At 50.1% G+C, this 22,110-nt stretch overlaps 4 long non-coding RNA genes across 5 annotated transcripts in view; all 4 read left to right on the forward strand.

Annotated features, from left to right (window-relative positions):
- Positions 1-14,477, forward strand: part of LOC136305474 (uncharacterized) — a 62,407-nt gene extending 47,930 nt beyond the window's left edge. The window contains exons 1-3 of one of the 2 annotated variants that reach the window (XR_010725349.1): positions 12,652-12,665; positions 12,878-13,006; positions 13,392-14,477. This is a non-coding gene — a long non-coding RNA (uncharacterized lncRNA). Of the gene's footprint in view, positions 1-12,651; positions 12,666-12,877; positions 13,007-13,391 lie in introns of those variants that run through there. The other variant, XR_010725350.1, reaches the window with a different exon arrangement.
- A 23-nt stretch (positions 14,478-14,500) lies between these two features.
- LOC136305473 (uncharacterized) lies at positions 14,501-16,500 on the forward strand. Its single transcript, XR_010725348.1, has 9 exons — positions 14,501-14,570; positions 14,649-14,690; positions 14,792-14,836; positions 14,931-14,972; positions 15,068-15,116; positions 15,208-15,249; positions 15,340-15,474; positions 15,582-15,661; positions 15,739-16,500. It is a non-coding gene; the product is annotated as an uncharacterized lncRNA (long non-coding RNA).
- Positions 16,501-16,729: 229 nt separating this feature from the next.
- LOC136305475 (uncharacterized) lies at positions 16,730-19,001 on the forward strand. Its single transcript, XR_010725351.1, has 9 exons — positions 16,730-16,789; positions 16,868-16,909; positions 17,008-17,053; positions 17,148-17,189; positions 17,278-17,414; positions 17,514-17,593; positions 17,671-18,733; positions 18,812-18,853; positions 18,952-19,001. It is a non-coding gene; the product is annotated as an uncharacterized lncRNA (long non-coding RNA).
- LOC136305476 (uncharacterized) lies at positions 19,000-21,277 on the forward strand. The gene is made up of 5 exons (XR_010725352.1): positions 19,000-19,133; positions 19,231-19,275; positions 19,378-19,421; positions 19,507-19,547; positions 19,632-21,277. It is a non-coding gene; the product is annotated as an uncharacterized lncRNA (long non-coding RNA).
- Positions 21,278-22,110: the final 833 nt, after the last annotated feature.

Here is a 22,110-nt window from a genome sequence, read left to right on the forward strand (position 1 = left end):
AGGGCAGCTAGGGTTTCAGCTTCATGGCAGCTTGGTTGTGGGAGTAAGTACACTGTTCAGAATTCTAAGTGGCAGAAGCCCACTCCCGGGCACAGAGCTCTGTGCAGGAACAGTGGCTCTCTTCTGTGGGAAGCTAAACTCACCGACTAAGTTCGTGATGTCAGGCTGTAGGAGACATTTGGCGCTCCAAGGCCAGTTAGGGTTCCAGCTTCTGGATGCTTGGATCTGGCAGAAGTCCTGTGCTGAACTTATTTTTATCAGTTAGCAGCGCACTCCGTGGCCGAGAGTTCTGTGCAGGAACATTGGCTCTCTTCTGTGGGAAGCTAAACTCACCCCCCGAAGTTCCTGATGTCAGGTTGTAGGAGACATTGGGCACTCGCAGGACAGTTAGGGTTCCAGCTTCTGGGAGCTTGGCTATGGGAGAAGTGCAGCAGTGTTCAGAATTCTAAGTGGCAGAAGCCCACTCCCGGGCACAGAGCTCTGTGCAGGAACAGTGGCTCTCTTCTGTGGGAAGCTATACTCACCCCAGCAGGTTCCTGATGTCAGGCTGTAGGAGACATTGGGCACTCCAAGGACAGTTAGGGTTCCAGCTTCTGACAGCTTGGTTCTGGGAGTAATGTGCAGTGTTCAGAATTCTAAGTGGCAGAAGCCCACTCTGGGGCACAGGGCTCTGTGCAGGAACTGTGGGTCTTTTCTGTGGGAAACTAAACTCACCCCAGCAGGTTCCTGATGTCAGGCTGTAGGAGACATTTGGCGCTCCAAGGCCAGTAAGGGTTCCAGCTTCTGGATGCTTGGATCTGGCAGAAGTCCTGTGCTGAACTTATTTTTATCAGTTAGCAGCGCACTCCGTGGCCGAGAGTTCTGTGCAGGAACGGTGGGTCTTTTCTGTGGAAAGCTAAACTCACCCCTCCAAGTTCCTGATGTCAGTTTGCAGGGGGTGTTTGGCAGTCTAAGGGCAGCTAGGGTTTCAGCTTCATGGCAGCTTGGTTGTGGGGGTGAGTACACTGTTCAGAATTCTAAGTGGCAGAAGCCCACTCCCGGGTACAGAGCTCTGTGCAGGAACAGTGGCTCTCTTCTGTGGGAAGCTATGCTCACCGACTAAGTTCCTAATGTCAGGTTGTAGGAGACATTGGGCACTCGCAGGACAGTTAGGGTTCCAGCTTTTGGATGCTTGGATCTGGCAGAAGTCCTGTGCAGAACTTATTTTTTTCAGTTCGCAGCCCACTCCGTGGCCGAGAGTTCTGTGCAGGAACGGTGGGTCTTTTCTGTGGAAAGCTAAACTCACCCCTCCAAGTTCATGATGTCAGTTTGCAGGGGGTGTTTGGCAGTCTAAGGGCAGCTAGGGTTTCAGCTTCATGGCAGCTTGGTTGTGGGAGTAAGTACACTGTTCAGAATTCTAAGTGGCAGAAGCCCACTCCGGGGCACAGATCTCTGTGCAGGAACAGTGGCTCTCTTCTGTGGGAAGCTATACTCACCGACTAAGTTCCTAATGTCAGGTTTTAGGAGACATTGGGCACTCCAAGGACATTTAGGGTTCCAGCTCCTGGATGCTTGGATCTGGCAGAAGTCCTGTGCTGAACTTATTTTTATCAGTTAGCAGCCCACTCCGTGGCCGAGAGTTCTGTGCAGGAACGGTGGGTCTTTTCTGTGGGAAGCTATACTTACCGACTAAGTTCCTAATGTCAGGTTGTAGGAGACATTGGGCACTCCAAGGACAGTTAGCGTTCCAACTTCTTACAGCTTGGTTCTGGGAGTAATGTGCACTGTTCAGAATTCTAAGTGGCAGAAGCCCACTCCCGGGCACAGAGCCCTGTGCAGGAACAGTGGCTCTCTTCTGTGGGAAGCTAAACTCACCCCCCGAAGTTCCTAATGTCAGGTCGTAGGAGACATTGGGCACTCGCAGGACAGTTAGGGTTCCAGCTTCTGGGAGCTTGGCTATGGGAGAAGTGCAGCAGTGTTCAGAATTCTAAGTGGCAGAAGCCCACTCCCGGGCACAGAGCTCTGTGCAGGAACTGTGGGTCTCTTCTGTGGGAAACTAAACTCCCCCCAGCAGGTTCCTGATGTCAGGCTGTAGGAGACATTTGGCGCTCCAAGGCCAGTTAGGGTTCCAGCTTCTGGATGCTTGGATCTGGCAGAAGTCCTGTGCTGAACTTATTTTTATCAGTTAGCATCCCACTCCGTGGCCGAGAGTTCTGTGCAGGAACTGTGGGTCTTTTCTGTGGGAAGCAAAACTCACCCCTCCAAGTTCATGATGTCAGTTTGCAGGGGGTGTTTGGCAGTCTAAGGGCAGCTAGGGTTTCAGCTTCATGGCAGCTTGGTTGTGGGAGTAAGTACACTGTTCAGAATTCTAAGTGGCAGAAGCCCACTCCCGGGCACAGAGCTCTGTGCAGGAACAGTGGCTCTCTTCTGTGGGAAGCTATACTCACCGACTAAGTTCGTGATGTCAGGCTGTAGGAGACATTTGGCGCTCCAAGGCCAGTTAGGGTTCCAGCTTCTGGATGCTTGGATCTGGCAGAAGTCCTGTGCTGAACTTATTTTTATCAGGTAGCAGCCCACTCCGTGGCCGAGAGTTCTGTGAAGGAACGGTGGGTCTTTTCTGTGGGAAGCTATACTCACCGACTAAGTTCCTAATGTCAGGTTGTAGGAGACATTGGGCACTCCAAGGACAGTTAGGGTTCCAGCTTCTGACAGCTTGGTTCTGGGAGTAATGTGCACTGTTCAGAATTCTAAGTCGCAGAAGCCTACTCCGGGGCACAGAGCTCTGTGCAGGAACTGTGGGTCTCTTCCGTGGGAAGCTAAACTCACCCCCCGAAGTTCCTAATGTCAGGTCGTAGGAGACATTTGGCACTCACAGGACAGTTAGGGTTCCAGCTTCTGGGAGCTTGGCTATGGGAGAAGTGCAGCAGTGTTCAGAATTCTAAGTGGCAGAAGCCCACTTCCGGGCACAGAACTCTGTGCAGGAACAGTGGCTCTCTTCTGTGGGAAGCTATACTCACCCCCTAAGTTCCTAATGTCAGGTTGTAGGAGACATTGGGCACTCCAAGGACAGTTAGGGTTCCAGCTTCTGGGAGCTTGGATCTGGCAGATATCCTGTGCTGAATTTATTTTTAGCAGGCAGTCGCCCTCTCTTGGTCAGAGGGCTCTGTGCAGGAAGCGTTGCTCCTTTTCTGTGGGAATCTGGATTCACTGCATCAGGTTCCTAATGTCAGGTTGTAGGAGACATTTGGCACTCCAAGGACAGTTAGGTTTCCAGCTTCTTGGAGCTTGGCTATGGGAGAAGTGCAGCAGTGTTCAGAATTCTAAGTGGCAGAAGCCCACTCCAGGGCACAGAGCTCTGTGCAGGAACGGTGGCTCTCTTCTCTGGGAAGCTATACTCACCGACTAAGTTCCTAATGTCAGGTTGTCGGAGACATTGGGCACTCCAAGGACAGTTAGGGTTCCAGCTTCTGACAGCTTAGTTCTGGGAGTAATGTGCACTGTTCAGAATTCTAAGTGGCAGAAGCCCACTCCCGGGCACAGAGCTCTGTGCAGGAACTGTGGGTCTTTTCTGTGGGAAACTAAACTCACCCCAGCAGGTTCCTGATGTCAGGCTGTAGGAGACATTTGCCACTCCAAGGACAGTAAGGGTTCCAGCTTCTGGATGCTTGGATCTGGCAGAAGTCCTGTGCTGAACTTATTTTTATCAGTTAGCAGCCCACTCCGTGGCCGAGAGTTCTGTGCAGGAACGGTGGGTGTTTTCTGTGGAAAGCTAAACTCACACCTCCAAGTTCCTGATGTCAGTTTGCAGGGGATGTTTGGCAGTCTAAGGGCAGCTAGGGTTTCAGCTTCATGGCAGCTTGGTTGTGGGAGTAAGTACACTGTTCAGAATTCTAAGTGGCAGAAGCCCACTCCGGGGCACAGAGCTCTGTGCAGGAACAGTGGCTCTCTTCTGTGGGAAGCTAAACTCACCCCCCGAAGTTCCTAATGTCAGGTTGTAGGAGAAATTGGGCACTCGCAGGACAGTTAGGGTTCCAGCTTCTGGGAGCTTGGCTATGGGAGAAGTGCAGCAGTGTTCAGAATTCTAAGTGGCAGAAGCCCACTCTGGGGCACAGAGCTCTGTGCAGGAACGGTGGGTCTTTTCTGTGGGAAACTAAACTCACCCCAGCAGGTTCCTGATGTCAGGCTGTAGGAGACATTTGGCACTCCAAGGACAGTTAGGGTTCCAGCTTCTGGGAGCTTGGATATGGGAGAAGTGCGGCAGTGTTCAGAATTCTAAGTGGCAGAAGCCCACTCCCGGGCACAGAGCTCTGTGCAGGAACCGTGGGTCTTTTCTGTGGAAAGCTAAACTCACCCCTCCAAGTTCCTGATGTCAGTTTGCAGGGGGTGTTTGGCAGTCTAAGGGCAGCTAGGGTTTCAGCTTCATGGCAGCTTGGTTGTGGGAGGAAGTACACTGTTCAGAATTCTAAGTGGCAGAAGCCCACTCCCGGGCACAGAGCTCTGTGCAGGAACAGTGGCTCTCTTCTGTGGGAAGCTATACTCACCGACTAAGTTCCTAATGTCAGGTTGTAGGAGACATTGGGCACTCCAAGGACAGTTAGGGTTCCAGCTTCTGACAGCTTGGTTCTGGGAGTAATGTGCACTGTTCAGAATTCTAAGTGGCAGAAGCCTACTCCGTGGCCGAGAGTTCTGTGCAGGAACTGTGGGTCTCTTCCGTGGGAAGCGAAACCCACCCCCCGAAGTTCCTAATGTCAGGTCGTCGGAGACATTTGGCACTCGCAGGACAGTTAGGGTTCCAGCTTCTGACAGCTTGGTTCTGGGAGTAATGTGCACTCTTCAGAATTCTAAGTGGCAGAAGCCCACTCCCTGGCACAGAGCTCTGTGCAGGAATGGTGGGTCTTTTCTGTGGGAGACTAAACTCACCCCAGCAGGTTCCTGATGTCAGGCTGTAGGAGACATTTGGCACTCCAAGGACAGTAAGGGTTCCAGCTTCTGGATGCTTGGATCTGGCAGAAGTCCTGCTCTGAACTTATTTTTATCAGTTAGCAGCCCATTTGTGGCCGAGAGTTCTGTGCGGGATCGGTGGGTCTTTTCTGTGGAAAGCTAAACTCACCCCTCCAAGTTCCTGATGTCAGTTTGCAGGGGGTGTTTGGCAGTCTAAGGGCAGCTAGGGTTTCAGCTTCATGGCAGCTTGGTTGTGGGAGTAAGTACACTGTTCAGAATTCTAAGTGGCAGAAGCCCACTCCGGGGCACAGATCTCTGTGCAGGAACAGTGGCTCTCTTCTGTGGGAAGCTAAACTCACCCCCCGAAGTTCCTAATGTCAGGTTGTCGGAGACATTGGGCACTCCAAGGACAGTTAGGGTTCCAGCTTCTGACAGCTTGGTTCTGGGAGTAATGTGCACTGTTCAGAATTCTAAGTGGCAGAAGCCCACTTTGGGGCACAGAGCTCTGTGCAGGAACGGTGGGTCTTTTCTGTGGGAAGCTAAACTCACCCCAGCAGGTTCCTGATGTCAGGCTGTAGGAGACATTTGGCACTCCAAGGACAGTAAGGGTTCCAGCTTCTGGATGCTTGGATCTGGCAGAAGTCCTGTGCTGAACTTATTTTTATCAGTTAGCAGCCCACTCCGTGGCCGAGAATTCTGTGCAGGAACGGTGGGTCTTTTCTGTGGAAAGCTAAACTCACCCCTCCAATTTCCTGATGTCAGTTTGCAGGGGGTGTTTGGCAGTCTAAGGGCAGCTAGGGTTTCAGTTTCATGGCAGCTTGGTTGTGGGATTAAGTACACTGTTCAGAATTCTAAGTGGCAGAAGCCCACTTCCGGGCACAGAGCTCTGTGCAGGAACAGTGGCTCTCTTCTGTGGAAAGCTATACTCACCGACTAAGTTCCTAATGTCAGGTTGTAGGAGACATTGGGCACTCCAAGGACAGTTAGGGTTCCAGCTTCTGGGAGCTTGGATCTGGCAGATATCCTGTGCTGAATTTATTTTTAGCAGGCAGTCGCCCTCTCTTGGTCAGAGGGCTCTGTGCAGGAAGCGTTGCTCCTTTTCTGTGGGAATCTGGACTCACTGCATCAGGTTCCTAATGTCAGGTTGTAGGAGACATTTGGCACTCCAAGGACAGTTAGGTTTCCAGCTTCTTGGAGCTTGGCTATGGGAGAAGTGCAGCAGTGTTCAGAATTCTAAGTGGCAGAAGCCCACTCCGGGGCACAGAGCTCTGTGCAGGAACTGTGGGTCTTTTCTGTGGGAAACTAAACTCACCCCAGCAGGTTCCTGATGTCAGGCTGTAGGAGACATTTGGCACTCCAAGGACAGTAAGGGTTCCAGCTTCTGGATGCTTGGATCTGGCAGAAGTCCTGTGCTGAACTTATTTTTATCAGTTAGCAGCCCACTCCGTGGCTGAGAGTTCTGTGCAGGAACGGTGGCTCTCTTCTTTAGGAAGCTAAACTCACCCCTCCAAGTTCCTGATGTCAGTTTGCAGGGGGTGTTTGGCAGTCTAAGGGCAGCTAGGGTTTCAGCTTCATGGCAGCTTGGTTGTGGGAGTAAGTACACTGTTCAGAATTCTAAGTGGCAGAAGCCCACTCCCGAGCACAGAGCTCTGTGCAGGAACAGTGGCTCTCTTCTGTGGGAAGCTATACTCACCCCCCGAAGTTCCTAATGTCAGGTTGTAGGAGACATTGGGCACTCCAAGGACAGTTAGGGTTCCAGCTTCTGACAGCTTGGTTCTAGGAGTAATGTGCACTGTTCAGAATTCTAAGTGGCAGAAGCCCACTCCCGGGCACAGAGCTCTGTGCAGGAACGGTGGGTCTTTTCTGTGGGAAACTAAACTCACCCCAGCAGGTTCCTGATGTCAGGCTGTAGGAGACATTTGGCACTCCAAGGACAGTAAGGGTTCCAGCTTCTGGATGCTTGGATCTGGCAGAAGTTTCGTGCTGAACTTACTTTTAGCAGGCAGAAGCCCACTCCGGGGCAGGGAGTTCTTTGCAGCAGTGGTGGCTCTGTTCGGTGGGAAGCTAAACTGCCCGCACCAGGTTCCTCATGTCAGGTGGTAGGAGACATTTCGCACTCGAAGGACGGTTAGGGCTCCAGATTCTGGCAGCTTGGCCATGGGAGAAGTGCAGCAGTGTCCAGAATTTTAAGTGGCAGAAGCCTACTGCTGGGCTCAGAGCTCTGTGCAGGAACGGTGTCCCCTTTTCTGGGGAAACTAAACACACCCCCCTGGTTCAGATTGTCTGTTTTAAGGAGCCATTTGGCAGTCTAAGGGGAGCCAGGCTTCCAGGTACTGACAGCGTGCATCTGGGAGTAAGTGTGGTGTTCAGAATTCTAAGTGGCAGAAGCCTAGTCCGGGGCACAGAGCTCTCTGAAGGAAAGGTGGCTGTCATTCGTGGGAAGCTAAACTGTCCCCATCAGGGTCCTGATTTCAGTTCATAGGATAGATTTGGCACTCCATGGGCAGTAAGCGTTTCAGCTTCTGGCAGCTTGGATCTGGCAGATGTCCGGTGCTGAACTTAATTTTATCAGTTTGCAGCCCACTGCAGGGCAGAGAGTTCTGTGCAGGAACGGTGGCTCTCTTCTTTAGGAAGCTAAACTCACCCCTCTACGTTCCTAATGTCAGGTTGTAGGAGACATTTGGCCCTCCAAGGACAGTTAGAGTTCCAACTTCTGAAAGCTTGGATCTGGCAGATATCCTGTGCTGAATTTATATTTAGCAGGCAGAACCCCACTTCGGGGCCGAGAGTTCTGTGCAGAAACAGTGGCTCTCTTCTGTGGGAAACTAAACTCACCCCTCCAAGTCCTTCATTTCAGGTTGTAGGAGACATTTAGCCCTCCAAGGACAGTTAGGGTTCCAGCATCTGGCAGCTTGGATCTGGCAGATATCCTGTGCTGAACTTATTTTTAGTAGGCAGAAGCCCACTCTGGGGCTAGGAGTTCTGTTCAGCAGCTGTGGCTCTGTTCGGTGGGAAGCTAAACTGCCCGCACCAGGTTCCTCATGTCAGGTGGTAGGAGACATTTCGCACTCGAAGGACAGTTGGGGCTCCAGATTCTAGCAGCTTGGCCATGGGAGAAGTGCAGCAGTGTTCTGACTTTCAAGTGGCAGAAGCCCATTCCGGGGAACAGAGCTATTTGCAGGAACAGTGGATCTCTTTTGGGGGAAGCTGAATTCACTCCCTAAGTTCCTAATGTCAGGTTGTAGGAGACATTTGGCAGTCCAAGGACAGTAAGGGTTCCAGTTTCTGGCAGCTTGGATCTGGCAGAAGTTTCGTGCTGAACTTATTTTTAGGAGGCAGAAGCCCACCCAGGGGCAGAGGGCTTTGTGCAGGAACTGTCGCCCCTTTTCTGTGGGAGTCTAAACTGAGCCCATCAGGTTCCTGATGTCAGGTTGTAGGAGACATTTGGCACTCGCAGGATAGTAAGGGTTTCAGCTTCTGGGAGATTGGCTGTGGGAGAAATGCAGCAGTGTTCCGAATTGAAAGTGGCAGAAGCCCACTCCCGGGCACAGTGCTCTGTGCAGGAACAGTGGATCTCTTCTGTGGGAAGCTAAACTCACCCCTCCAAGTTCCTGATGTCAATTTGCAGGAGGTGTTTGGCAGTCTAAGGGCAGCCCGGGTTTCAGCTTCATGGCGGCTTGGTTGTGGGAGTAAGTACACTGTTCAGAATTCTAAGTGGCAGAAGCCCACTCCCGGGCACAGAGCGCTGTGCAGGAACAGTGGCTCTCTTCTGTGGGAAACTAAACTCACCCCCCGAAGTTCCTAATGTCAGGTTGTAGGAGACATTTTGCACTCCAAGGACAGTAAGCGTTTCAGCTTCTGGCAGCTTGGATCTGGCAGATATCCTATGCTGAACTTATTTTTAGCAGGCAGAAGCCCACTCCAGGGCAGAGAGTTCTGTGCAGCAACGGTGGGTCTTTTCTGTGAGAAACTAAACTCCCCCGATGAGGCTCCTGATTTCAGTTTATAGGATAGATTTGGCCCTCCAAGGACAGTAAGTGTTCCAGCATCTGGGAGCTTGGATCTGGCAGATGTCCTGTGCTGAACTTAATTTTATCAGTTCGCAGCCCACTCTGGGGCAGATAGTTCTGTGCAGGAAGTGTCACCCCTTTTGTGTGGGAATCTGGACTCACCTCATCAGGTTCCTGATGTCAGGTTGTTGGAGACATTTGGCCCTCCAAGGACAGTTAGGGTTCCAGCATCTGGCAGCTTGGATCTGGCAGATATCCTGTGCTGAACTTATTTTTAGTAGGCAGAAGCCCACTCTGGGGCTAGGAGTTCTGTTCAGCAGCTGTGGCTCTGTTCGGTGGGAAGCTAAACTGCCCGCACCAGGTTCCTCATGTCAGGTGGTAGGAGACATTTCGCACTCGAAGGACAGTTGGGGCTCCAGATTCTAGCAGCTTGGCCATGGGAGAAGTGCAGCAGTGTTCTGACTTTCAAGTGGCAGAAGCCCACTCCGGGGAACAGAGCTATTTGCAGGAACAGTGGATCTCTTTTGGGAGAAGCTGAATTCACTCCCTAAGTTCCTAATGTCAGGTTGTAGGAGACATTTGGCACTCCAAGGACAGTAAGGGTTCCAGTTTCTGGCAGCTTGGATCTGGCAGAAGTTTCGTGCTGAACTTATTTTTAGCAGGCAGAAGCCCACTCCGGGGCAGGGAGTTCTGTGCAGCAGCGGTGGCTCTGTTCGGTGGGAAGCTAAACTGCCCGCACCAGGTTCCTCATGTCAGGTGGTAGGAGACATTTGGCACTTGAAGGACAGTTGGGGCTCCCAATTCTAGCAGCTTGGCCATGCGACAAGTGCAGCAGTGTTTCGACTTTCAAGTTGCAGAAGCTCACTCCTTGGCTCAGAGCTCTGTGCAGGAACGTTGTCCCCTTTTCTGGGGATACTAAGCACACTCTCCTGGTTCAGATTTTCAGTTTTAAGGAGGCATTTGATCGTCTAATGGGAGCCACGGTTCCATCTACTGACAGCGTGGATCTGGGAGTAAGTGTGGTGTTCAGAATTCTAAGTGGCAGAAGCCCACTCCCGGGCACAGAGCTCTCTGAAGGAAAGGTGGCTGTCATTCGTGGGAACCTAAACTCTCCCCATCAGGCTCCTGATGTCAGTTCATAGGATAGATTTGGCACTCCAAGGACAGTAAGGGTTCCAGCTTCTGGGAGCTTGGATCTGGCAGATGTCCTGTGCTGAACTTAATTTTATCATTTAGCAGCCCACTCCGTGGCTGAGAGTTCTGTGCAGGAACGGTGGTTCTCTTCTGATGGAACATAAACTCACTTCTCGAAGTTCGTAATGTTCGGTTGTAGGAGACATTTGGCACTTGAAGGACAGTTAGGGTTCCAGCTTCTGGCAGCTTGGCTCTGGGAGAAGTGCAGGTATGTTTAGAATTGTAGATGGCATAAGTCCACTCCTGGGTATAGCGCTCTGTTCAAGATCGGTGGCCCTTTTCTGTGGCAAGCTGGACTCACCCGATCACATTCCTGATTTCAGTTTTTAGGAGGTGATTGGCACTCCATGGCCAGTCTGGGATTCTGCTTCTAGTAGCATGGGTCTTGGGACAATGCTGATGCATTCAGAATTCTATTTTCCAGAAGTCTAGTTCCATGTAGAATGCCTTAGACTTGACTGGATGTTCCTTTTGTGGGAGAGTTAAGTCACCCCCTTAGGGTCCTGATGTCTGTTTTTATAGTCCGTTGGTAGTATGTACCCTCCCTGCATCCTAGTTTCGGTTTATTGGGTTTGGGTGAAATATTCTTCTATTGCTAATTTTTGGAGGGAGACTTGTCCTCTGACCCTAAAAATCCTGCCTGCCCTAGATTGAAAAAAGTAACTCCCCTAATTTGAAAGCAGTTACATGTCGTTTTTATAAGATGTCCGTCAATCTGCTTGCAACATTGCTACAACCCTCATCTTTCTCCATCTAGATTCCAAAACATTACTCTGCCTGGATTTCATATAGGTGTTCACCCGGTTTCAAAGTATTAAACATGTACGTTTCAAAGTCTCCATTGCAAAATACGGGATGGGTTCTGGAATACCAGAATCACCCAGTTTCAACATGCCAAAACCATTCTATTTCATAATGTTAGAATGTTAAGTTATAACATCTCTAAGACAATTTCTAAATATCAATTTGCAAAGTATCATTTCTTTGATGTCTTCTATGGATGGGATTCCTAATCCCCAAAACTGCCATACTGTCAAAATGGGATCTGTGTGAAATATTTTGCCCTCTGAAAAGGTTTTACCTAATGACCATTAATCTATTTTCATCATACAGCTAGATGTAGTAAAAACCAAGCAAATATTTGTAGTAGTTTTCTGCCTAGATGGATCTCAGAACTGGCATTTGCCAAACTAAGGATGGAGCAGATCTCTTCCCTGGATCATCCTGGAAAATTTGTTTAGTAGGCAAAGGGAATTTTTATAAATTACATTAATATGTTACTGTAATTTAGGGTGGACCAGCCACCGGCAGCAGGACTCCGGTTTGCTCCGGGCCGGTCAGGATTAGACATAAGTCACCTGGCAACCCCCCTGGCTCCTTAAGGGACACGTAGAAGACCTCAACAGAAACACAATTCAGTAAGGATTCCTAAGTAAATATTTCTGGTAATTGCTTACAGTCTGGGAAAAATTTCCTAAATAATTACAAACTTAGGACTTCTGGGAAGGAATTCTGGGGATAGAACTTCCATCTCGGCCACCGGCCACAAGAAGAACAGTTCTCTCCCACAGAACGGAAGCCTAGCACCCCAGCGTTTCACAGGCAGACGAAGGGTCACGCAGGGGAACGAACAATCTGCGGGACCTTTCTCGACCTCATCCCACAATGCCCCCTGTCTTCAGAGGGTTTCCTGGGCACACCCCTGTGGGGAGGTGCTAGTTCAGAGGGGCCTAGCTGTCTCTGCTTTTTAAGGGCTTGAATTTTAGGGAACACTCCCCTTTTTTCTCCTCCCTGGAGAGACTTAAACTGAAGGAAACTCCTCTTTTCCAAAAATTTTAGGAGATTAAGTTAAGGGGCACAAGCCATTTATTTTCTACGTCACAGTTTAAGCAGAGGTAACTGCCCATATGCTAATTTTAAATTGAAGGAACCCGTGCCTTTTTCAGCATTTTAAGGATTTAAAATTGGACTTCAGTTGCACTCGAACGGGTACCCCGGTAACACCTATCTCAGACGGGAGCAATCCAGGCGTATATATAAGCTTAACACCACCTGGGAGTTTATTCTTTTTCTCCTTTGTAATTAATACATTGATATACTTACTTAGAGGTGCTAATGAGCCTTACACCATTCATAATCTTACTGTTCTTTGTCATCCTACTTAGTCACTTGTGGAATACTAATTGCAGTCACCCAGGAATAATTACCCCCGTCAACAGCAAATTACCCAAATTACTATCTTGCTATGTTACTAAAACGCTAAGTTTTATTTTTGCCCTCTAGCCTGAAGTCATTACAGCCAAAACAGAAAAATAGCATTATTACCCCGAGGAGTTTTTTTCTCTATCGAGCCCTGTACTTACCTTGCATTTGAGTCAGAGGAGCCAAACAGCTGCAGCTCCTTCGAGAGCTTTTATACCCCGTGGGAGTTGCCTCCTCCCTTTTCCCGGGCATTCTGGGAACGAGGGGCGGGCCCAATCAGGGGTATATTAACCCCAGCTTTTGCCAAGGGGCTTCATTCCCTCCTGGGAATCAGCCAGGGTAAGAGCTCTCCTCTCATTTCAGCGAAGAGGCTCTATTAGCTTATTTTTGTTAGGTGTTTTTGGGCACCTACAAATAACAGGAGCTTTGAGGACACTACAAAGAAGATGCTATCAAATACAGGGAGTATTTAAGTTCAGGGGTTTTGTTTGCACATTCGGGGGAGGAAAGGCGCTTTTGTAATTTCTGGGTTTGTTCTCATTTTCTTTTAGGAGGAGCAGTACTCCTGAAGTTATAGGTCACATCCAGCACGATCTTCCAGATTCTTTCAGAAGATTTGTCACCTCAAAAGGGCCACTGTACACGTCAGAGGCAACGACCGAGATCCAGGCTTCCGATCGGTAAGGCGAGGACTACGTTCAGGGTACCCGGTTGAGAGTTAGCAGGTTTTGAAGGCAGCAAAATGAGGAACGACCTGCATTTGAGGGCCTCCCCCAAGGCTTTTTTGCAAGTAATAGCAGCTGCATTTATGCGTCTTATAGCACAGAAGAGCACCTAAGATACGTAAATGTGAGCACCTAAGTTTTGCTCACAGACCTGCCCTACAGTTTTGCCCCCTGCTAACTCAGGTACCGGACATTGTAACAGCCCTAGGCTTAGATGCGGGACGAAGCCACAGACTCGAGGACCCGGGCACGCTTAGGCGAGGGCGAGCGGCCGCCCCCTCGGGATTCGGCGCACGCGCCGCTAAATTCGTGCATCGATTTTCATTTTTCTTTTTCATAGCTAAGAGGCTAATCGGCGATCGGAGGGCCTTCTGAGACAGACTTATTTCCAGTCCAACGTGGATTCACCTTACCGGTCATCTCAAAGATAAGTCAGGGGCCACGGCCTCGAGATAGGACGACAGGGGTGTCAGAAATTTATGGGTCCGGTTTAACAGCTACCAGAGGGGCAGGGGTGTCCCTTAAGGGGCCACTTAGGACAGCCGAAGGGAACGGCTATACTTCAATAGCAACTACGGGGCACGCAAGGCAGAACGGTCCCCGTCCGCATCGTGCGGTCCGGCGCGCAGCGTCGTCCAGCCCCACTCAGCGATCCCGTTAGCTGTCAAGGGGAAGCCTTAATTTTGATCCCAATGCTGTGGTGCAGGGCAGTCCAGTCCCGGTGCATGTCCTGTCAGTTGTCTGTTGTGCACTCTGTGTCTTTTGAGTGTCTTGTATTTCATGTCATTTTCTCTGGCTTTTCAAGGGGCCATCAAAATCCCGGCATCATTTTTAGCATCTCCGGTCCCTCAGTTCCTCGGCCAGGCGCCGATACCATCAAACCATCGACTCGGGAGCTCAGGCCAGCATGGGAATCGTATTTATTTTCAGAAGCATCCAGTTTACTGTCTTTTCAGGTCTTGTTCTGAGCTGTACTGACAGCCAAGCACCACCACGATCCATTCCGGTGGATTAGGACTTGTAAGGATGCAAAGCTAGGGAGAGGATTCTGACCGGAGCATTCTCGAGCGTCCATCTTTGCGGTTCTTGGGATAAGTCATCCCCTTAGCATCTTTTTTCCTGCAGGTTTCTCTGAGCCCGGTCAGCTCTCGTTTCAGCTTACCTCGATCATCTCCTCCCGAGTTCTCTCGGTCCTCAGGGTCATTCCTCTCTTCGAGATTTTTTCTTTCCCTGTCGCGTCCCTTTGTTTGTTGCGTCTTGTGTCACGGGTGTGGGTGTGTATTTGGCCCAGCGCTGCTCTGCCCTGCCCTGTAGCACAGCTGGGTGTAGGGGTAATAGGACAAATTTGAAGTGCAGGGTGCATTGGCTTCTAGGTGTGATCTGTAGACTGACCAAGATGTGTGGAGCTGTCAAGTTATCCTGCAGCCCTTTGACTTTTGTCCTAACTTTCTTTCAGATGCAGACTGATTAAACCTGTGGCAGAGCAGCCCCTATCGGTGGAGTCGGTTCTCCCGAGAAGGTCAGTCCGAGTCGGTCTTTGCAGGGGAGGGGTAAATGGTGGCTCTGTTACAGCCCTGACCTTTGTCTTTGTTTTTAGGAGCTAATGCAGGATATTGGCAGTCCAGAAGAAGCGGGCAAGGTGAGCATGGACCGGTGAACAGAAGCAGTTGTTATTTCTCCGGTGTCAATTTCTGGTGCAACTCTCACCATCCACTGTTGGGTTTTTTTTTTTTTTTTCAGGTGGTCTGGTTTTGAGATGTCCTGTTTGTGGATTCCAGCGGCCAGGTAGGTGTCAGCTTACGTCAGTTGCAGTTTGTCTTTGCAGGGGCAGTGTAATTGGTGCCCTTGTTACTGCCTGTTTCTTTGTCTCTATTTTTAGGAGGTAAAGCAGGATGTTGGCGGTGAAGGTGAAGCGTGCAAGGTGAGCATTGATCTGCGGACAGAACCGTTTGCTGTTGCTCAGGTCTCAGTTTCTGGTGAAAATCTAATATCTGCTGTTTGTTTTCTTATTTTTAGCTGGCCCGCTTGTGAAATGTCCCGGTCGTGGGTACCAGCAGCCAAGAGGGTGTGTGCTTAAGTCAGTCCCAGTTTGCCTTTGCCGGGGCAGTGTAAATGATGACTGTGTTACAGCGTTGTTTTTTGTCTTTTTTTTTTAGGAGGTAAAGAGGGATATTGGCAGTCCAGGTGAAGCGGCCCAGGTGAGCATTGTCCGGTGGATGGAAGCAGCTGTTATCACTCAGGTCTCAATATCTGGTGCAACTCTAAGGTTGTGTTTTTGTCTGTTTTAGGCAGTCTGCTGTCATTATGCTGAAGTCCCTTCTCCAATGAGGTGATGGACCGGGTCCCTCTCTTTGGAGCCCTTCAGAAGCATTACAGGACTGTGTGATCAAGCCTCGATTTCTCCGTTTGAAGCTGCTTTCCAGGTAGTCTTTGATAACGGCCGAGGAGTCGGGGAGGCAGGGAGGAGAGGAGGAGCGAGGGTCCTCTCAAGTATCAGCAATGTCAAATCCCTTGTCTGCTCTTAATCCAGACCTACCCCCTGATGATGCCATCACCCTCCAAGCACGGCCGAGGCAGCGGGCCCGAGCACCCGGGCGTTCTCAAGAGGCGGTGGGTAGCAGAATTGTTGGGTTTTGGGCGATGCGGTGCTAAGACCACACAGTGATGTTTGCTTTTCTTTATTGCAGCTGACTAAGAGAGAGCAACCTGGTGTTAGCAGGAATTTCCCTGAGGGAGAGGCGGCCTTCCTTTTCACCTGCCAGGATTCTGCATCTCCAGATGTCTGAGAGATAAGTGGAGGGCTCCGAGCCACGGAGGGGATGAAAGCGGGGGGCCGGGTCGGCTTTCCACCGGGCGGGGGTTTGGAGACGGGGCCATCCAAGAAGCGGCCCCTTAGGCTTCCTACAGGGAAAGTCTCCCTTTTGATCTCTCCACTGAGGTGTGCAGGGCAGAGCAGTCCCGGTGCTTGTCGTGTCCCTTGTTTGTTGCGCACTCTTTGTTTCATGTCTTTTGCCTTAGCCCTTCAAGGGGCCTACCAAAAACCCTGGTATCCCTCTTAGCCTCTCTGGACTCTCAGTTCCTCGGCCAGGTGGCAATGCCCTCGGACCATCGACTCGGGAGCTCGGGCAGGCATGGGCATCGTATCTCTCTTCAGAAGCATCCAGTCCAATGTCTTTCCAGGTCTTGTTCTGAGCTGTACTGACAGCCGAGCACCACCAGCATCCATTCCGGTGGATTAGGACTTGTAAGAATGCATAGCTAGGTAGCAGAGTGTGACCGGAGCATTCTCGAGTGTTCATCTTTGCGGTTCTTGGGATAAGTCATCCCCTTAGCATCTTTTTTCCTGCAGGTTTCTCTGAGCCCGGTCAGCTCTCCTTTCAGCTTACCTCGGTCATCTGCTCCCGAGTTCTCTCGGTCCTCAGGGTCATTCCTCTCATCGAGAGTTTTCTTTCCCTGTCGTGTCCCTTTGTTTGTTGCGTCTTGTGTCACGGGTGTGGGTGTGTATTTGGCCCGGAGCTGCTCTGCCCTGCAGCACAGCTGGGTGTAGGGGTAGTAGGACAAATTTGAAATGCAGGGTGCATTGGCTTCTAGGTGGGATCTGTAGATTGACCCAAGATGTCTGGAGCTGTCAAGTTATCCTGCAGCCCTTTGACTCTTGTCCTAACTTTCTTTCAGATGCAGATGGTTTAACCCTGTGGCAGAGCAGCCCCTGTGGGATTCATCGGTTCCCCCGAGAAGGTCAGTCCCTGTCGGTCTTTGCAGGGGAGGTGTAAATGGTGGCTCTGATACAGCCCTGACCTTTGTCTTTGTTTTTAGGAGCTTATGCAGGATATTGCCAGTCCAGGTGAAGCGCGCCAGGTGAGCATTGACCGGTGGACCGAAGCAGTTGTTATTGCTCCCGTCTGAATTTCTGGCTCAAGTCTAACCATCCACTGTTGATTTTTGTTTTATTTCAGGTGGTCTGCTTGTTAGGTTGTCGTGGCTCAGGCTGGCAGCGGCCAGGTGGGTGTGAGTTTAAGTCAGTCCCAGTTTGGTTTTGCTGGGGAGGTGTACATTGTGAGTATGTTACAGCCTTGTTTTTTGTTTTTATTTTTAGGAGGTAAAGCGGGATCTTGGCAGTCCAGGACCAGCTGCCTAGGTGAGCATTGACTGGTGGATGGAAGTGGCTGTAATCGCTCAGGTCTCAATTTCTGGTGCACCTCTAAGCTTCTATTATTGTGTTTTAGGTGGTCCACTCTTCTTCTGCTGAAGTACCCTCTGCCATGAGATCATGAACTTGGGCACCTTTTTTTGTGAGCCCTTCAGAAGCATTACAGGACTGTGTGATCAAGCCTCAATTTCTCTGTTTGAAGCTGCTTTCCAGGTAGGCTTTGATAACAGCTGAGGAGTTGGGGAGGCAGGGAGGAGAGAGGGTCCTGTCAAGTTTCAGCACTGTCAAATCCCTTGTGTGTTCTTAATCCAGACCTACCCCAGGACGATGGCATGACTCTCCAAGCACGGCTGAGGCAGCGGGCTTGAGGGCCTGGGTGTTCTCAAGAGATGGTGAGTAGCAGAATTGTTGGGGTTTGGGTGCTGTGCTGCTAAGATCACACAGTGATGTTTGCTTTTCTTTATTGCAGCTGACTAAGAGAGAGCAGCCTGGTGTTACCAGGAATTTCCCTGAGGGAGAGCCAGCCTTCCTTTTCACCTGCCTGGACTCTGCATCTTCAGATGTCTGAGAGATAAGTGGAGGGCTCCGAGCCACGGAGGGGACGAAAGTGGGGGGCCGGGTCGGCTTTCAACCGGGAGTGGTTTTTCAGTTGGGTTTGGAGCTGGGGTTGTCCAGGAAGCGGCCCCTTAGGCTTCCTACAGGGAAAGTCTCCCTTTTGATCTCACCACTGAGGTGTGCAGGGCAGAGCAGTCCCGGTGCTTGTCGTGTCCCTCGTTTGTTGCGCACTCTTTGTTTCATGTCTTTTGCCTTAGCCCTTCAAGGGGCCTACCAAAAACCCTGGCATCCCTCTTAGCCTCTTAGGACTCTCAGTTCCTCGGCCAGGTGCCGATGCCCTCGGACCATCGACTCGGGAGCTCGGGCAGGCATGGGCATCGTATCTCTCTTCAGAAGCATCCAGTCCAATGTCTTTCCAGGTCTTGTTCTGAGCTGTACTGACAGCCGAGCACCACCAGCATCCATTCCGGTGGATTAGGACTTGTAAGAATGCAAAGCTAGGTAGCAGAGTGTGACCGGAGCATTCTCGAGCGTCCATCTTTGCGGTTCTTGGGATAATTCATCCCCTTAGCATCTTTTTTCCTGCAGGTTTCTCTGAGCCCGGTCAGCTCTCCTTTCAGCTTACCTCGGTCATCTGCTCCCGAGTTCTCTCGGTCCTCAGGGTCATTCCTCTCATCGAGAGTTTTCTTTCCCTGTCGCGTCCCTTTGTTTGTTGCGTCTTGTGTCACGGGTGTGGGTGTGTATTTGGCCCGGAGCTGCTCTGCCCTGCAGCACAGCTGGGTGTAGGGGTAATAGGACAAATTTGAAATGCAGGGTGCATTGGCTTCTAGGTGGGATCTGTAGATTGACCCAAGATGTCTGGAGCTGTCAAGTTATCCTGCAGCCCTTTGACTCTTGTCCTAACTTTCTTTCAGATGCAGATGGATTAACCCTGTGGCAGAGCAGCCCCTGTGGGATTCATCGGTTCCCCCGAGAAGGTCAGTCCCTGTCGGTCTTTGCAGGGGAGGTGTAAATGGTGGCTCTGATACAGCCCTGACCTTTGTCTTTGTTTTTAGGAGCTTATGCAGGATATTGGCAGTCCAGGAGAAGCGCGCCAGGTGAGCATTCACTGGTGGACAGCAGCTGTTGTTGTTGCTCCGCTCTCCATTTCTGGCTCAAGTCTAACCATCCACTGTTGATTTTTGTTTTATTTCAGGTGGTCTGCTTGTGAGGTTGTCGTGGCTCAGGCTGGCAGCGGCCAGGTGGGTGTGAGTTTAAGTCAGTCCCAGTTTGGTTTTGCCAGGGGGATGTACATTGTGACTCTGCTACAGCCTTGTTTTTTGTTTTTATTTTTAGGAGGTAAAGCGGGAGCTTGGCAGTCCAGGATCAGCTGCCTAGGTGAGCATTAACTGGTGGATGGAAGCTGCTGTCATTGCTCAGGTCTCAATTTCTGGTGTAACTCTAACATCCACTGTTTAATTTACTTTCATTTTAGGTGGTCCACTTGCAAGATTTCCTGGTCCTGGATGCCAGTGACTTGGTGGGTATCAGCTTGAGCTTTATGTATTACTGAGTTCTGTTAGATTGTGGTGATTGTGTTTTCTCAGTGACTCAGCCTGCTGTTTTCTTTGTGTCTTTGCAGGTGCTGCTACTGTCCTACACATGCCAAGGATTAGGGGCAAGCGGGTAAGTTGGCTTTTAGGCATTAGGGGTGATCCATAGGCATGGGGTGTGTAGCAGCATGCTAAATGTGTACCTTTTCCTTTTGCAGGTACCCTCTGGGTAGACTGTGGAGCCAAATCAGTATCTGAGGTGAGTTGGGGCAGAGGTGCTTGGAAAGCCTGGGGATTAGTTTCCTGTCACACAATTTTCACAGTTTGTACTTTGTTGTCTTAGGTATTGAGAGGAGGTGCAGAGCCTAAGTTTGGATACGGCAGCGCCGAAGTCCTCGGAGGATGGATTTTGTCCGCTCGTCTTCCAAAAGATAAGTGTTGGGGTTTGTGTTTGGGTGCAGGGGAAAAAACTTTGGAAGTGGGAGGCAATTTCACATTAGCTTAGAAGAGAGGGCCCTAGTGGGATGGGTCCCTCTGAAGTAATGGGAGAGGGTTTCCACTCGGTCTCGCCGGAGCATTTGCCGGGCAGGGCAGTTCAGCATTCTAGCGTGTTTTGCGTCGTCAGCAGTCTTTGAGTCTCGGCGGCGTAGCGGACGTGTTCACCCGACGAGGTTGCCTTTCATCCGGAGGCATCGCCACGGTCACCCGGCAGTCATCGCTTTCTTCACTCGGCTTCCCGAGCTTCTGGCGCGTCCTCTTAACAGCTTAGGCACTTAGTCTAGTGAGCAGTTTTGTTTGTATTGACTTGGAACTGACTATGTTTGTCTTGGAAGTGACTATGTTTGTTTTGTATTGCAAGTGACTATGTTTGTTTTGTATTGCCAGTGACTATGTTTGTATTGCATTGCCAGTGACTCTGTATTGTATTGCATTGCCAGTGACTCTGTATTGTATTGCATTGCCAGTGACTCTGTTTGTATTGTATTGCCAGTGACTCTGTTTGTATTGTATTGCCAGTGACTCTGTTTGTATTGTATTGCCAGTGACTCTGTTTGTATTGTATTGCCTGTGACTCTGTTTGTATTGTATTGCCTGTGACTCTGTTTGTATTGTATTGCCTGTGACTCTGTTTGTATTGCACTGCCAGTGACTCTGTTTGTATTGCAAGTGACTCTGTATTGTATTGCATTGCCAGTGACTCTGTATTGTATTGCATTGCCAGTGACTCTGTATTGTATTGCATTGCCAGTGACTCTGTATTGTCTTGCATGTGACTGTGTTTGTATTGTATTGCAAGTGACTGTGTTTGTATTGTATTGCATGTGACTCTGTTTGTATTGCACTGCCAGTGACTCTGTTTGTATTGCAAGTGACTCTGTTTGTATTGTATTGCAAGTGACTCTGTTTGTATTGTATTGCCAGTGACTCTGTATTGTATTGCAAGTGACTGTGTTTGTATTGTATTGCAAGTGACTGTGTTTGTATTGTATTGCAAGTGACTGTGTTTGTATTGTATTGCAAGTGACTCTGTATTGTATTGTATTGCAAGTGACTCTGTATTGTATTGTATTGCAAGTGACTCTGTATTGTATTGTATTGCAAGTGACTCTGTATTGTATTGTATTGCCAGTGACTCTGTATTGTATTGTATTGCCAGTGACTCTGTTTGTATTGCAAGTGACTCTGTTTGCATTGCACTGCCAGTGACTCTGTTTGCGTTGCAAGTGACTGTTTGTATTGCACTCTAAGTCACTGTGCTTGTATTGCACTCAAAGTCACTGTGCTTGTATTGTATTGAAAGTGACTGTGTTTGTATTGCACTCTAAGTCATGATGTTGCTGTATCCTACTGTATGACTTATGCTTGAGCTGCCCTGCCCTGGCACAGTCACAGTTAGGTAGAAGAGTTGTAGGGCTTTGCAGTTCATCTTTTTTCTGTGGAGTTTTGGGTAGAGAAGGTATGGGCCCTGAGGGGGGATGATGCCTAGCTGTCAGGTAACCACTTGTTGACCACCTGTCGTTGTCTTGCAGGTCTCCGGGCAGGATTAGTCTCTCTGTGGTTGCTGATGCTACGGAGTCTCTTGGAATCTACTGGGTAAGCTGAAGAGTGACTGTGTATGTCTGAGACTTGTCTGTCTGCTTGGGTTTGCCTGTGCGAGTGTGTGTGCTGACTGGTTCTAACCTTGTGTGTGTGACTTTTGCCTTCCAGGTTTTTCAACACATTTTAAATTTAGAATAAAAAATCCCCAGCCGGGGGGGTTTTTTTTTTTTTCCCCCCGGCTGGGTTTTTTTTTCCTCGGTCCCGGCCGGTCTGCGAGGCGACGTTCATCGCCAAAGTTTGGGCGCCGACGGCCTAGGGACCGGGGTTTTCGTCAGGCAGGCTGATTTTTTCAGGGCTCCCGGGAACCACGTTCCCGAGGAGCGGTGCGAGTGTGTGCTGATGGTAGGGGATTGAGAGGTGAGAGAGGGTGGGTTTGTGTGCATGTTGACTGGTTCTAACCTTGTGTGTGTGACTTTTGCCTTCCAGGTTTTTCAACACATTTTAAACTTAGAATAAAAAATCCCCAGCCGGGGGGGTTTTTTTTTTTTTCCCCCCGGCTGGGTTTTTTTTTCCTCGGTCCCGGCCGGTCTGCGAGGCGACGTTCATCGCCAAAGTTTGGGTGCCGACGGCCTAGGGACCGGGGTTTTCGTCAGGCAGGCTGATTTTTTCAGGGCTCCCGGGAACCACGTTCCCGAGGAGCGTTGCGAGTGTGTGCTGACGGTAGGGGATTGAGAGGCGAGAGAGGGTGCACGGTGCGCATGCTGAAGGAGGTGTGTGCGGTG

Source organism: Chamaea fasciata, unplaced genomic scaffold, assembly GCF_029207755.1.
Source record: "Chamaea fasciata isolate MVZ Bird 193981 ecotype frontalis unplaced genomic scaffold, bChaFas1.0.hap1 SCAF_431, whole genome shotgun sequence".
Lineage (NCBI taxonomy): Eukaryota > Metazoa > Chordata > Aves > Passeriformes > Sylviidae > Chamaea > Chamaea fasciata.